This window comes from Lutra lutra, chromosome 2 (assembly GCF_902655055.1).
Source record: "Lutra lutra chromosome 2, mLutLut1.2, whole genome shotgun sequence".
Taxonomy (NCBI): domain Eukaryota; kingdom Metazoa; phylum Chordata; class Mammalia; order Carnivora; family Mustelidae; genus Lutra; species Lutra lutra.
Window position 1 is genome coordinate 168,109,383 of NC_062279.1, and position 17,083 is coordinate 168,126,465.

Consider the following 17,083-nt stretch of genomic DNA (forward strand, 5'->3'; position numbering starts at 1 on the left):
ATTAAATATGGAAAAAGAAAGGACAAACAAAGCTAATATAAGCATCAAGTCATTTTGCAAATTCATAAAGAATCAAAGAAAATCAAAGAATCATTATAGCCTCTAAATGCTTCTAAGGGTAATTTGTTGATAAAAGGAGTTGGCATCACTTCATAATTTACAAAGGAAGATAGAAGACAGATGTCAGAAGCAGATGTACACTTCCCAGAAAGGGGAAGAAGGAACGCTGAAGCAAATCAGGATCATTTGCAAAACAGAGATCAGATAAACCGGAAAAGAGTAAGGACTGAAAAAAGCACTACTTCTACAGAGTTGGCTTAGTCTTCCTATCAAACTGATCCAAATCTCCAGGTCATAACCTCTCCAATTTGAAAGTGCATTGGTTGAATAGACAAGTTATTGCTATTCTACTCAGTGCATAGCAGGCCAGGCCAGAAAAACATATCGAGATAAAGAGGACAACTAGCTGCAAGAGAACTCAAGAGAGGACCATTTATAAAGTGTACAAGTGTTCACACAAGCTCAGAGTGTGTTGATAAATTCTTCATAAGATGGTGGAACAAGAGTGATTCTTGTATCTATCAATCATCCATTAACTCAACTACTCATACACCCTCCAACCATATGCAAATAATTGATAGCCTATTCTAATTATAGCATCAAACACAACATATTGAGAGTATTTTAGAGGTCAAACAGATATAATAAAAGGATAATTAATTTCAAATAAGAGGGCTTTATCGGATTTGAAATATTGGATCTCAGTCATTCTTTATTTAAATGCATAAATGCAAACTCTACGTGTCTGATTATCTTCCGAGTACTTCAAAGTCAAGTAGGAGCAATTGTACTTTCTATTTCGTTAGGTCATCTATTTATATATGTGTGCAAATATGTGTCTATATTAATATGCATATATATGAACCAAAAATGTGTGTCTGTATTTGTTATGTATGTTATATGTGTGTATATGTATGAATATAGGTGAAAAATCTTTATTCTTAGATTCAGCAATAGAATTGGCCATATGCACATGCGTATGTAGATGAATTTCAGCTGACAAAGTATTTGAGAGTCAGAAGAACTGATCACAACTTTAACCCGTAAAGTGATATATAACTCTATGCTCAGAATCATTTTGCTTGTGTACCTCTTATCTTCTAACACTTACTCAAAGAAGGTAAACAATGTGACTAACAAAGACTTTAACAACTGGTAGTATTGATCACACCTGCCCTCTCATCTTCTTCTTCTTAATGACCCTAATGATCTTCATCTTTTAGGACCAGCTGTTAAAACCCAATCTATTCCACTTAGTCTTTCCTAAAAAGACAGGTTCAAATACATTCTTTTATCCTTTTGAACTTGATTAAAATATTTAATGTCAATTTATCCCTTAGTAAACTAACATTAATAAAAAGCAAAGTGGCTGAAAGGAAAATATTGCATCAAAAAAGTTTTATAAAAATAAAACCTACAGTTGATTCTATTTAGTAAATGTGTTTTTAGTTTACTGCCAGAGGTTTACAAGCAGAGATTTATTTGAAGCATATATCAAACCATACTTAATAAAAGCCCAAACAACCATGTAATATTCATCTACATAATCTATAGATATAACACTTTTAAATCTCTGGCTTTATTGAGCTATTACTATTTGAGGTATATTGAATTAGGTAGTGTAACTGCCAAGTTTATAACAACATGAGCTCAGCTATGGCAAGTCACAAGCTACACTTTTGCGGGCTGTCACTATAATCACTAAATGAGAAACTCAGCAGGTACATATTCTTGATATCGAAAGAACCAACTGAAAATAGAAAGGCAGAATACAAACCCACATTAATAGGTACAATCTGTGATGTGTGTGTGTATATGCATGCAACATATTTTGCCAGGGACAACATTGGTTTACATCTACTGTCTTGGTATGATTATTAATAGTGCCTCCTTTCTTATACATATAGCTGTGCATGTTATATAATATTGAAATGGACAAATGAAAATTCACTTACTATATCTCTTTCTTCTGAGACTACTTCTTTTAAGCATATCGGTTACTTACAAATATCTACATTTACACTCATAAAGGCACACACACAAGCACATATTTAGATAAATATATATACTCTCACATACACTAATAGACAGTTCTTTATGTCATAATAGGTAATGGGTATAGTTTTTGGCACATAGATTTTTCCCTCTAATCGTATATACAACATTAGCCACTATGTTAAGATACTTAAGATATTTTTTTCTGTCTTCAGCTGAAAATCCTGATTATAAAAGGAAGAGAGTGACATGCACAAGATGGAGATGTCTAGAAGTGATAAATCTATTTTTGTCTGATGAAGTTGTAAAGTTAATTAACAATAAGAGCGACAAGTTGCAGCCCTGCAATGAAAATATTTCTGAGGCTGCTAGATGAACCTGGAAGTCCATCTTCCTAAGGAAGGAAGGTAAGTTGTTTATAAATGTACTCTGCGTACCTGACATAGGATTTAACTTAAACAAGAGCCTTCAAGTAATGCATTAAATAAATGGTGTTGGATAATCAACTGTATCACTTCTAAGACAAAGTCATTTTTTCAGACATTTAAATGTGTTAAGTGTCACTGGATGCTCCATCAGTAAACTAGGAGAATAGAAGGCAATAACAATTTGTGAAACATGTTAGGGACCATTTCCTCCCCATTTTGAATCAAAGGCAGTAATTTGAACAACAAAAAAATGTAAAGGTCTAGGAAACTAGCTACTGTGGATAGAATAGCAACACTAAGTTTCTTATAAGCTTTTACTGATTACCTAAAAACATTTGGCCTGGATAAATATCTCACATATTTTTTTCCTTCCTCTACAACTATTAAAAACAAAAACAAAAACAAAACAAGTAAACAAAAAAATAATAACAACAAAAAAAGCAACTTGTCCCCATTACCCGCACACGAATCAGTTCAAGGTTCTTGTTGTTCTGCTTTGCTGCTACCAGCCTTACCAGCGTTCCTCCAAGTACCCTCATCTGCAAGTCTACTACCAGTTCCCTCTCAAGAAAAATAGTCTAGAAAACAGAAAGTTGCTACTCCCATTGCCTGATGGGCAAAGTTGTGAGATAAAGGGACAAATCACCCAATTCCTTACCCTTAATGTGATGTGAGGGAGGGTAATGGTGAAAAGGTTTGAGCATCATTTTCCAACAGGTATATAATGATTTAAAATGTGTTTGCTGGCCGAAACAGGTATCTGAACTTCATAAAAAGTTGCACTGGAGAGCTAACTTAGGAAATTGAAAGAATCACATCTACCCAGAAACGCAACATTGGAGGGAACAAGAATTGAGAGCTAAGAGACTTCCTAAGGACACAAAAGGATTCTGTGTGTGTCTTTAGGTATGCATGCATTGTTTTTACATTTTCTTGAATGATATAATTAATTTGGAGATCTCTCTACCATCCTTCCCTTACAGCATGCTCTCTCTCTCTGGACTCTGATGTGAAGAGTGACCCAACATGTAAGCAGTACATATCTGTATTTTGAAGTTGAAGTTCTTGTATCTTGCTTAGTTAGCTCTGATCCTGTGGCAAGATATGTTCCAAAGCTGTAACGATGTGCTGACACGTTCTTAACTTGGCCTTTGCCTAAACTGCAAAACTTAATTACAGTTACTGTTCCAGTAATGTAGTTCCAAAGCAACAACTTATGAATGATAAAATGATTGCTCACATACATAATTCTTTAATGTGATTTAGTTGACATAAACACAGTGTAACCACAGGAATGACAAAATAATTGACAAGTTATTTGCAAAATGAGAATTATTATGTTGAGTTGCATGTCCATTAAAAGTTGATTCTAAATTCAAAGGCTGGGTATTGAAAATTACTTCAAGGATTTAAAAAGTCATTTCATTTCTGAATGTATTTGCAAATATAAGTATTTTATATAACTTTGCATATGTTAATAGAAATTTTTATATCTTATATTTGCCAAATGATCAATGGATTTTGCTGTTTGCTCACTGGAAGATGAAAGAATTAAAGTTAACAGTAAATTTATATTTTTTTTTAAAAAAGCAAGTACCTGGCAAATAGTAAGTTCTCATAAATATTAAGTTATTGAAAGAATTAATTTTATATTTCTAAACCTACTTTTGTTCACTTCTTCATGCTACTTAATCATGATATCAATTAAATAAAACATCAATAAAATATTTTGGTGATCTGAAAATAGTACACATAACAATACAATGATTACACTCCCAGTTTATGCTCTGTTTCTTTCAAAAAATCAAAATTTCATCCATACCCCCTCCCCATTAAGCAAACCCATGTTTTTCATTTTGTCAAATACAGGTCAGAATACATTTTTTTTAATTCCCTAAAATCAACATTTCAAAGAATATAACAGATATATCTATATATGTCAATAGATATATCATTATATATATATATACATATATATATATGAATTTTAAAAGCCTCATCATCACTACATATGATCAAAAGACTATGCCAGAGTTTGGAAGATAGTCTCAAATGAGAATTCTCAAGTGTCCTGAATATTATTGCATAATCAAAATTATCTTTATCATTTCATCTCTGAAAGAGACTACATCACATATTTAGATGTGTGTGATTCACTCCCTGGGAGCTGAAGGCAGAGTTGGCCTAAGCCGATGCTATTTGAGGGACTCATGGAGGCATGCAGTGCTAAAGAGTAGAGGTTCTCAGATTCAGAGGTCTGACCAAGACTGTGAGGCATGACAGTAACCCAGGATCCTGAGCCAAGAAAATAGTTGTACCAGTAAACTGAATTCTAAAAAAAAAAAAACAACAAAAAAACTATGGAAATATTAGTAAACAACAAATCCTTAGAGAATAAGGCTGGTGATTTATTTTAGAATCATAAAACCCAGAATTTGAAGAGAGGTAAGCATTGAATCATGGTTTAAACTGCTTAGGAATTACTACTCCTCAATCACTCGTGTCTATCCATAAACTGAACAAAAAACTCAGTAAGGCCTTTCTGTCTCCCTCTTATAAATCGCAACCACTCCTCCTCCAGTCCCATAGTCTCATATCCCTCTTTCCCCTTTTCTGTTTAAATTTTTCTCTCCACAGGACTTACCAACTTTTGTCCACAAGACTTATGAGCTTTTTATATTCTATAATTTATGTATTTATATATTTTAGGGAAGCATAGTATAAGAAATGTTCAGTCGAAAAGGCAGAAAACTGGAGGGTCTTGTTAACTTTGAAAAGTAGGTGTAAAGGGGCAGACTATGCTACATAACATAGAAAATAAATTCAGAGATCCAGAATTATCTGCAAGGAGAAAAGAAGAGGAAAAAAAGGACAGTTTCTTTTGGAGTGGTGGAAGGTTTCATACTGCATTATGTACTCCATGTAATCCCCCTAACAAACTCCACAACAATAAAAACAATAATTTTCATAGAGCTTAATAAATCCACTCATGATTGGTATAAATGACTTTCTTCTGTGACTCTGGAACAGCTGTTTTCACATTGTTAGGGCTAACACTCAAGGACTGAAGAATACAAACATAGCCCTGAGAATGGAAATCTTGTAAAATTCCACACAGATTTAGATGGTGGCTTCTGAAAGCTTTTCGGTATTTCTGATGAAATATCCAATATTTTAAACATTGTATTTCAGTGAAATAGCCAATATTTTAAATTCTAATCTACAGCATATGTTTTCTTTTTAATTTATGAACAGGGAATAGACCTTTAATTTTTGATTTGGTAACATATTACTTCCTCTTCAAGATTCTCTAAAAGGGAAGAAAATATAAACTATTGTAAGAATATGATGTTTTTCAAACTTTTTTTTTTTTTTAAAGATTTTATTTATTTATTTGACAGAGAGAGATCACAAACAGGCAGAGAGGCAGGCAGAGAGAGAGAGGAGGAAGCAGGCTCCCTGCTGAGCAGAGAGCCCGATGCGGGGCTCTATCCCAGGACCCTGAGATCATGACCTGAGCCGAAGGCAGCGGCTTAACCCACTGAGCCACCCAGGCACCCTGTTTTTCAAACTTTTAAATTGGCTTTCTCAAACATAATTACCAATTGTCTACCCAAATGAAGTGCTTAGGAATGAATTCACTTGTTTTATTTATTCTTTATTTTATTAAATAAACTTACTAAAATTAAATGCTGTGGGTGAGCAAAGTGCAGTTGAATAAATATAATTTGAAATGAGAAATTATTTTGATAGTTTTAAATTTTTTGTGTGTTTTCCCTAATATATAGTCACTATAATTATCTATGAAGAAGTAAAAAAAAATGAAAAAAAAGATATCAAAATCTTTTTTATTTTAAATTATGAAATATTCCTAAGAGAGAGGAAATACGAAGATTTTAATGTCAAGTACAAAGATTAAACAACCATTCAATTTGAGAAGACTTTTGCTGTATTATGCATACATTTTTCTGGAAAAAAAAAAAAGAGAGAGAGAGAGAGAGAGTTTATTTCCCAATTGTATTCTTGCTTTCTTTTCAGAATCACTGTGGCTATTCTTGATTACTTGTCCCTGTAAATTTCAAGAATATTATGTCAATTTCTTTTTGAAATTATTTGGATTACTATGGGATTACCATCACCATAATATTGATGACTTGGAAATATGCAGCCGTCCATGCATTTAGGTCCACTTTTATTTCTTTCAAGAAAATGTCATACTTTTCTCCAAAAAATTTTACATAGGCTTTTTTTTTTTAACATTTTATTTGTTTGTTTGTTTGTTTGTTTGACAGAGAGAGAGAGAGATCACAAGTAGGCAGAGCAACAGGCAGCGGGAAGAGAGAAACATTTTCCCTGGTGAGAAGAAAGCCAGATCCCAGGACCCTGGGACCATGACCTGAGCCTAAGGCAGATGCTTAACTGACTAAGCCACCCAGGCTTCCCCTACATACACTTTATTTGTTATGTCTACTGACTTTTTGGCTTTTTGGTTTGGTTTCAACTGGCTTGGGTTTTTGTTGTTTTTTGTTTGTTTGTTTGTTATCAACTATTTAAGACATCCTATTTTACAATTTTTATTTACTGTATATATTCTATTTTTTACTTTTTATTCCTTGAATTTTACTGATCTACTCTTTTTTACTGATCTACTCTATCCACTTTTTGAAAGGTGTGTATTCCTATAATACATTTAGTTGTAATCCCTTAGTTTTTAACACGTGTACTTAATTTCACAAAGTCCTAATGTAATCAATATCTCTATGTCCCTGTGGAAAAGTAAAGAAGTAAAGTAAAGAAATTTTAGAATGATTCAACAAGTTCCTTCCTTCCCGTTATGCTATCTGGAATTTGAAGTCCATTATGTTTTCAACTTTAAATAAGACTATTTTTAGTCAGTTAATTATTAATTATATTCACCAAAAATTTACCTTTTTTCCCCCCTAAACTTGCTATGTGCATTTCAATCTTTTCTACCGGGTTTATATACTTTAATAATTTACTTGTTAAGACCCATGAGTGATACCCACTCTTGAATTTAAAATATCTGTGTATCACCTTCACTTTTGAAAGACTTCAACTTTTTGATGAAAGTTCTTTTGTCTGGGGCTCCTGGGTGGCTCAGTGGGTTAAGCCGCTGCCTTCGGCTCGGGTCATGATCCCAGATCCTGGGTTCGAGCCCCGCATCGGGCTCTCTGCTCAGCAGGGAGCCTGCTTCCTCCTCTCTCTCTGCCTGCCTCTCTGCTTACTTGTGATTTCTCTCTGTCAAATAAATAAATAAAATCTTAAAAAAAAAAAAGAAAGTTCTTTTGTCAATCTACTTAGCATGTGTTGTACATAATACATTTATTATCCTTAGTCACTGATAATATCTCTTTGAGAATATGAATTTTATTTTTTTAGTATCTTGCTTTAGACTCAGCATGCATTTCTGTTTAAAGACTCATGACTTTCTTCAAAACTTTATAACAATTTCCAGTAATGCCTTTTCTCTATGTTAACCTTCTGGCCCTCGGTAAATGAATTCCTTATAGGCTCTTAACTTATGCAAGAATTTCAGTGGGGACTCTGCCTTGATTGTGTCTATGATAACTTCTCTTTCCCTCGCCACTACAAAATTTCACCTGTCAATTCATATATCAAAGCTCTAATGTACAGGTGTCATTTGAGCTCTTTCTGATACTGCTCTATTTTAAAAATTAGTCTCTCTCTCTCTATGTGTGTGTGTGTGTGTGTGTGTGTGTGTGTATAAAAATATAGAAGATATTATATATATATAATATCTTCTATATTTTTTAGTGAGAATATGACCAAATCCAGTCAAGTTCTTTTGCCATATATTTATCAATGTGGGGGAGCCCGGCTAGCTCAGTCGGTAGAACATGAGACTCTTATTTATCAATGTTCTTCTTTAAAACATAAATATCCAAAATAGAGAAAATACTTAGATTTCTTTCAAATGAACAAGACAGGGTGCCGGGGTGGCTCAGCTGGTTAAACGTCCACCTCTCAGTTTTGGCTCAGGCCATGCTCCCAGGCTCCATGCTCAGTGGAGAGTCTCCTGAAGGAATCTCTTCCTCTCCCTCTGACCCTCCCTTCTACTTCCACACTCTCTCTATATATATAGTAAGTAATAGATAGTAAATAAATAAATCTTAGAAAAAGACAAAGGTATCAAAACTTAAAAGAAGCATTTACTGCTTCTTGCCATATACCACTTATTCTCAGGTCAGTTAAGTTTAAACATTTGCTGTTTTTTTTTTTCTTTTGTCTTCCCAGCAGGTTCACTGTGTCTTTCTTTCTTTTTTTCTTTTCTTTCCTTTTTTTTTTTTTTTTTTTTTTTTTAAATTCTCTTTAACCCAACTGTTTTGGAAGGACAAGGCAACTTCTTAAAATTCTGTCTGTGTTCTCAGGAAATGTCATTCATTTGGCAGCGCTCCCAATGTGTAGCACAGCTTGATTCTCCTTCATAGTCCCCAGAACAGCCAAGCCTGACACTAGGAAGCTCTTTCAATGACAGGCTTTCATTTATCTGAACTTATTCTGAACTTAGAGAATATGGGGTATGTGGTTGTGTGTATGGGGGGGGGGTTGTGTATTGTTTAATGTACTCTGGGAGGCACATGCAATGTCTCTGTGACCAGTCAGTGTTTCTTTTCTTAAAGTTCTTTTATGTAATGGAATGGTTTTAAGGGGATTCCTTTTCTTTATATCTTGGTGAAAGCCCTGAAATATCTGAATGAAAAAGATTTTAAAACATGTTTGGCAGCGTCCTTGTTTTGAAGTTGGTGTTTGTCTTTGTTTACCAAGAGGGTAGACCTTAAAGTTAACTCTTGTTTTAATTCAATTTAGAAAAAAGGATAAAAATAAAAATGACATGGTGTAAATTTTAATGATAGGATTTTACATAGGAACATTTTGGGACTTTTTAAATTTTTATATTAGGAACTTTCAAATCAAACCAAAATTCCACAATTGTAGATTATAAAAAGATGTACTATGTTATTCAATATATTATAAACTTGGTTTATTGATACTTTTTTTTATTACAAAGTCTTACTATGTATAGAAAAATATTTAAGAAGCAGAACTTCTAGGTCAATCCTGGATCTACCATTTACTACTTGTGAAAATCTGAACAAATTACTTAAGTTTTCTGCACCTTTTTCTCTTTTATTTTATAATTAGGATAAAAATCATATTTAGCTCAGGGTACTTTTGAAGAATGACATCATCAATCCATGTAGAATGCTTGGTATGTGACTGGTGCTCAGTAAGCACTCGCTAATTGTTAGCTCTTAGTTGGTACTAATGTTTTTAGGCTACTTTCAGCCACAAAGTCTACCAGTGGTAAAGAATGTTGCTTTCTTTAATAAATCTCCCCTTGTAAAGTCAAATTTTGGTTATGGAAAGGTTGTTATATATGGAGTTTCATATTTTTTTAATATTTTATTACTTATTTGTACTTTCTTAATATAGTTGATATATTTCTTATTTATAAAAAACTGTGAAGTCTTATTTAATGATTAGAAAGGATATTTCCTATTTTGCAGTTCTACAGTTCTATATAATCCATATTCTATCTGGACTCAGTGATGTTACTGGGAAATTTCACTTCATGAATAAGCTAAAAGAAATCCTTAGGCAAAGTCACCTCTGTGTCTCCTTTGCCCTTCTTGTAGTTAAAACAATGTTCATTTCACACATAATTTCCCATCACATAAATCTTTTCTTATTGCAAATATAATACCTTTTCAGTAATAATCTGAATTTCTATGTATAAACTATATAAATTCTAAAGTCACGATGCATTGCATTTGGCAATTTTATTGATTGGCTTAACTAAATCACTTTGGCTACTTTTCAATTATCTTGTCATATGTTATTTTATACAATGGTGAAAAATTCTATCTGTGAAGTGATTGTAACATTATATTAAAAATAATCATCATCTATATTCTACAACAGAGAACTAGTAACAAAATTTGGTAGATTTCTAACTATACTAAAACATACATACCCATTCAATATATTTTTTAAACATCGCACATTATTGATAACTTTTTCAAATAACACCACAAAAACAACCCATCCCTAGATCATTCAATATTTTAATACTATTATTTGCAATGAATTCTTAATATCTATTCTATTTAACATTTATAATTACCTAAATAAAAAGTTTCTCATACTGTTTCAAAATATTTACCTTATAGTGTCCTAAAAAAGAAACTTAAGATTGTGTATAAATAAATCTTTATATACATATCAGATTATTTTTCAGTCTTTTTCAGATTTTTGAGTAAAAACCTTAATGAATTTATTTTTTTCTTGTTAAAGAACACTGGTATCTTGGGGCGCCTGGGTGGCTCAGTGGGTTAAAGCCTCTGCCTTTGGCTCAGGTCGTGGTCCCAGGATCCTGGGATCGAGTCCCCGCATCGGGCTCTCTGCTCAGCGGGGAGCCTGCTTCCCTCTCTCTCTCTCTGCCTGCCTCTCTGCCTACTTGTGATCTCTGTCTGTCAAATAAATAAATAAAATCTTTAAAAAAAAAAAAAAAAAAGGGGGGCGCCTGGGTGGCTCAGTGGGTTAAGCCGCTGCCTTCGGCTCAGGTCATGATCTCAGGGTCCTGGGATCGAGTCCCACATCGGGCTCTCTGCTCAGCAGGAAGCCTGCTTCCCTCTCTCTCTCTCTCTGCCTGCCTCTCCGTCTACTTGTGATCTCTCTCTGTCAAATAAATAAAATCTTTAAAAAAAAAAAAAAAAAAAGAAGAACACTGGTATCTCTGATCCAGTGAGCTTTCTCCAAGTGACAGTTTTTGGCACAACTGGCAGATTTCTTTTCAATATTTCATATTATGCAATGTTTCCTTGATTAAAGGATTTCAGATTCATTGAGGAAAATTTGAAAAATACAGAAATATAGGGACCACTGGGTGGCTCAGTTGGTTAAGCATCTGACTCTTGATTTTTGGCATAGGTCATGATTTCAGGGTTATGGGATCACTCAGTGTGGAGCCTGCTAGAGATTCTCTCTTCCCCTCTCTGCCCCTATGCCACTCCTTGTGTGCATGAGCACTCTCTTTCTCTCTCTCTCAAAGAAAAAAAATACAGAATTGTAAATCGATTGCACACAGATATGCATGAAATTTATATATTTTTATTCCTTTTTCAATACCTGGATGATACTTGATTTTATTTCTGGATTTTTTAAGATTCTAGCTTTTATTCTAATTTAAATTTTTTTTCTCAATTTTAATTTTTCCCAACCAATGAACAATTTAGTGTTTTTTTGTTTCTCTTCTTATAGTATTGAAGATATAAGTTCAGTTTAATTTTACTAATTGACATGTGGTTTGTTAATGTATTTTCTATCTTACGAAGTTTAATTTTTTTATTTATGTACTTTAATAATCTATTTTTTATTTTATGAAAAGAAGGTAATAGTTTATTTGTTCTTTTTATAGAAAGTTACCAAGGAATGTTAAAAGGAAACAATGATGTAACCGTTAATTCTCTGTCTCATCTACACTGCCAACACTAGCTCTCTCCATGGTCATTCTTTCATAGTCTATATCCACCAAGCAAAACTTAATTCTGTAATACTGACTGCATCAAAATTTTAAATATTTTGTATTTTTTCCAAGTTTTTATTGAAATTCCAGTTAGTTAACATACAGTGTAATATTAGTTTCAAGTGTACAATTCAGTAATTCAACACTTCCATACATTATGTGGTGCTTCTCACCACAAGTACCCTCCTTAATCTCTGTCACCTATTTCACCCATCTCCCACCTACCCCCGCCTCTGGTAGCCATCAGTTTGCTCTCTAATAGGTAAGAGTCTGTTTCTTGGGGGCACCTGGGTGGCTTAGTTGGTTAGGCAGCTGCCTTTGGCTCGGGTCATGATTCCAGGGTCCTGGGATGGAGCCCTGCATTGGGCTCCCTGCTCAGCAGGGAGCCTGCTTCTCTCTCTTCTTCTGCCTGGCACTCTGCTTACTTGTGCTCTCTGTCTGTCAAATAAATAAATAAAATCTTTAAAAAAAAAAAGAAAAGTCTGTTTCTTGGTTTGCTTCTCTCTTTTTTTCCCCTATGATCATTTGCTTTGTTTCTTGGAGCTAGAGTATTATGCTAAGTGAAATAAGTCAGAGAAAGACAAATACCATATGATTTCATACAAATGTGGAAATCACATATATTTAATTATCTTTGTGTGATACATTTGGGTATATACATATATCTTATATTCGTATTTGTATGTGTGTATATATATATATATTTGCATATATAAGCATATCTTTGTAATCAGATAATACACACACAAAAAATTTGAATGATATACATGAATGTATATCAATGTGGGTTTTGAATGTGGGTATTGAATATGTATTCATCCTTTTACATATTTTCCCATGGAAATCTTTCTTTATCTTAATTACATGATACAGCCTTTGATGGTTCCTGTTTTGTAATATTTTAAAAACTATGCACCAAATATTCTATTAGCTAAATTTGTGCTCATATCCTTTGTAATCTCCTTAGAGTAAATTCCTAGATATGAAATTGTTTTGTAACACATTTTTAAGACTTTGAATCATAATGACAAGATTCCCTTTGAAAACCAGCCAATTTATAAGCCTAACATATGAATATGTATATCTTAAAGATCAGAAATTTAATATTTTAAATCTTCATACATTAATTTTCAATAAATAATAACTAAATTTTCACTTATAATATTTTACATTTATTTGCCTAAAAATGACATCAACAATTTTACAAAAGTTTTTAGTTTGGTCATATTTTTTCTATTCTGAGTTGACTATTTTAAATTGTTTGTCCTATTTTATTTATTCAGCTACCCTTTTCACTATGTAAAATGCTGTTTCCAGGTTAATTACTTTATAAGTTTAAGTGATTTATATGATTCAAATATTTCTCCATGGTATGTTTACCTTTGTATTTTTTATGGAATTTTAGTTTTTTAATATAAATATCTTATTTTAGGTAGTAAAATCTATTTATATCTTATGTAATTTAACTTCAGATATATTTTTCAGTTATACTTTACAGTATCAAATATCTTACAGTACATAGTATATATTCAGATGTATATGATTTTAAGATTTTTAATATTATGTATATAAAGATTAACTTATTTAATTGTGTAAAACAGAAATATAACTTTACTTTCCCAGGAAAGAAGCCATTTACTTGCCTAACTTTGAATAAAACTAAGAGAAAAAAAAAGAGATGATTTTGAGTGAAATTGTATTAAACACATATAAATTTTAAAATAATTGACGTATTACAATATTGACATTAATGCCTTAGAATATATTTTTAAATATTTTGTTTCTTCCTGTTTTCTTTTTCCTCGTAAATTTACAGTAACTAAGTACTTACTACATGAATTTTAAAATGATTGTTCCATGTATTTCATCACAAGACTTTGGAAATTTGAGCTACTTTTAATATCTCCTCTTCTATAAGTAATATATCCTATAAAGTGGTGGTGTTGAGAAGAATCTAGGCTTTCTAGCCCCAAAATCATGCATTTAAGCAGCATGCTTCACTACTGGTGTATGAAGAAACTTTGTCTCCCTGGGTGAGTTTTTGTGTGGGTGCCTTTTGTCCTCCTGTCTATCTAGTTTTTTACCAAGCCCAATCTCTGAGTTCTCGCATCATCTCTGTAGATTTTTCTTAATTGATTTACTTTCATTTTATAGAAAATGTATTATTTGTAAATATTTCCTATATGAATTATCCCATATTTAAATTCCTTTGCTTTTCACTTTATTATATCCTCTATACTTAGGTTTCTTTGGCTGTTCTTTTACAAATTTCTTAATTTGGATGCTAGGTAGATCATATGTATTTATCCCTTCCTTAAGTAATTATTTAAACAATAAATTTTACTGTAATTACTAAATAATCTTTACTCCACCAGGATATGTACACTATTTTCCAGTATCTTTCAGTGAGGTTAAGTTTTCTTAGTAGGCAGAGAGCTTAGGGGTATAGATTGATGTTCACTTTGGAAAGAGATCTGGGGCCTGAGATTCAAATCTATAGATTCATAGGCCATGGATAACTAGTTGACTCTTAGTCGGACACTCAGAAAGAACAATAGTAGAACGTGAGTGACAAAAGAAATACACATGGATGGATAGCTTAGAAGGTGTCAGAGTGAAGATATTTATACCTCTCACAAATGCCACTTACTAGAAAGTATCACTCTAATGGGGGATATAAGAAACTATCGGAAACAATCTTTCAGGTATTAGTAGCTTTTCTCAGACATCCCCATTCTTGCTTAAAAGACTCATTTACAAAGTGTTTACAGTGGCAGAGATGGCACTAAACATGGATTCCAAAACATGGAATTTACTTCACCAAGGATACTTTGCCAACTTTCACTACTGAGAAGACTACATGCTAATACAAAGGCCAACCTTCAGCCCTAAAATGGCATAATACCCTGGGAGATCTGCAAGCAAGTAGCAGATTTATTAAAGTCTATACTTTTCATTATGGGGTGGGGGACACAATTTCTCCCTACAAAAATAGATACATATACCAGGTATAGATTTGTTTTCCCTTTCCAGCACCATTATGGAAGACCTTGTAGAGTGTCCATTGTATGGCACCTTACACAATATCTCTTCTGTACACAGTAATAATTCATACATTCTACACTCTAAAATAAGTCCTATGAAATCACCAGTAGTATCACTAGTTCTATCACCCATAATTCGTTGGCTCCATATAACTGTTGCATGAATTACCAAAGAATAAATCATGGGAATATTGTTTTGTAAGATAGGGATGCATTTCTATAGCAGGTGATACAAATCTGAAACCAGCAGCCAACATATGAAGCTTTGTCCCCATTGGCAGTAACAAAAGTTTCAGGACCTACGTAAAGATGTGAAAGATACCTCTCATTATTGCATATAATAACCAGAGAAGAAATTTTTTACTTCCTTTCCTATGATCCTGGGTTTAGTATGTGTGGAGATCATAGAGCTCAAGGGAGGAATGTCTCCACCAGGAAACACAGCTATAGTCTCGCAAATATGAAACTGAAACTACCCTTTGTCATTTTGGCCTCTTAATGGTACTAAACCAATAGACAATGGAAAAAAAAAAAACACTAGACTAACTAATACAATGTATTCAGTTTGTCAAGAGGATATTTGGTTATAGTTATTCAGTGGGATCAAGGTCTGTGTGTAGATTCCAAGCTCACTGGGACATCTCTTAGTACACGCTGCATAATCATCTTCAACAGTGGAAAGAGCTTTCTAAGGATTCAGATCTTGAAGGAAGAAAGCATTTGTTTATCTTACCAGGAAAACTATCTAGCTGAGGTGTTGGCTGAGAGTAAGGGGAGTATGCAACAAATAATACGTAGCCTAGGAATAAACCCCTGTATATATGGTCAATTAATTTATGACAAAGGGGCCAAAGATATACAATAAAAAATATATTCTATTAGAGAAATAGTGTTGGGTAAAATAAACAGCCACAGGCAAAAGTATGAAACTGAACCACTATGTTACATTATACACAAAAAATGAACTCAAAATGAATTAAAGACTTGGATGTAAGACCTGAAACCACAAAATTCCCAGAAGAAAACATATCAGGTAAGCTCTTTGAACTAGGTGTTGGCAATATTTTGTGTGTGTGTGTGTGTGTGTGTGTGTATTTGATACACATATAAAGCAACAAAAGCAAGAATTAGTAAGTAGGACTACATTATACTATAAAGCTTCTGCATAGAAAGGAAACCATCAATGAAATGAAAAGTCAACTTATGGGAGAAGGTGTTTGCCATCATATACCTGACACACATATTCAAAATATATAATGAACTCAATTTACTCAATAGCGAAAAACAAACAAAAAACAATTTGATTTAAAAATGTGGAAAGGAGGGGCGCCTGGGTGGCTCAGTGGGTTAAGCCACTGCCTTCGGCTCAGGTCATGATCTCAGGGTCCTGGGATCGAGTCCCACGTCGGGCTCTCTGCTCAGCAGGGAGCCTGCTTCCCTCTCTCTCTCTCTCTGCCTGCCTCTCCGTCTACTTGTGATCTCTCTCTGTCAAATAAATAAATAAAATCTTTAAAAAAAAAATAAAAAAAAATGTGGAAAGGAACTATTGAATAAGCATTTTCCAAAGAAGACATACAAATGGCCAACGGTAACATGAAAAAATGCTCAACATCACTCATCATCAGGGAGATGGAAATCACAACCACAATGATATATCATCCTGCACATGTTAGAATGCCTATTATCAAAAAGACAGGAAATATTAAGTGTTTCCAAGGATTTGGAGTCCTTGTGCACTGCTAATGAGAATATAAACTGGTTTGGCCACTATGGAAAACAGTATTGAGAAAACTGAAAAACAAGCTCAAAAAGTTTAAGAACTGAATTACTATATGATCCAATAATCAATCTCCCCAGTATGTATCAAAAGGAAATAAAAACAAGACAACGAAGAGTTTTGCACTCCCACATTTATTGCAGTCTTTTGCACAATAGCCAAGATATGGAAACAAACTAAGTGAAATATGCTAGATAGGGAATGACAAATA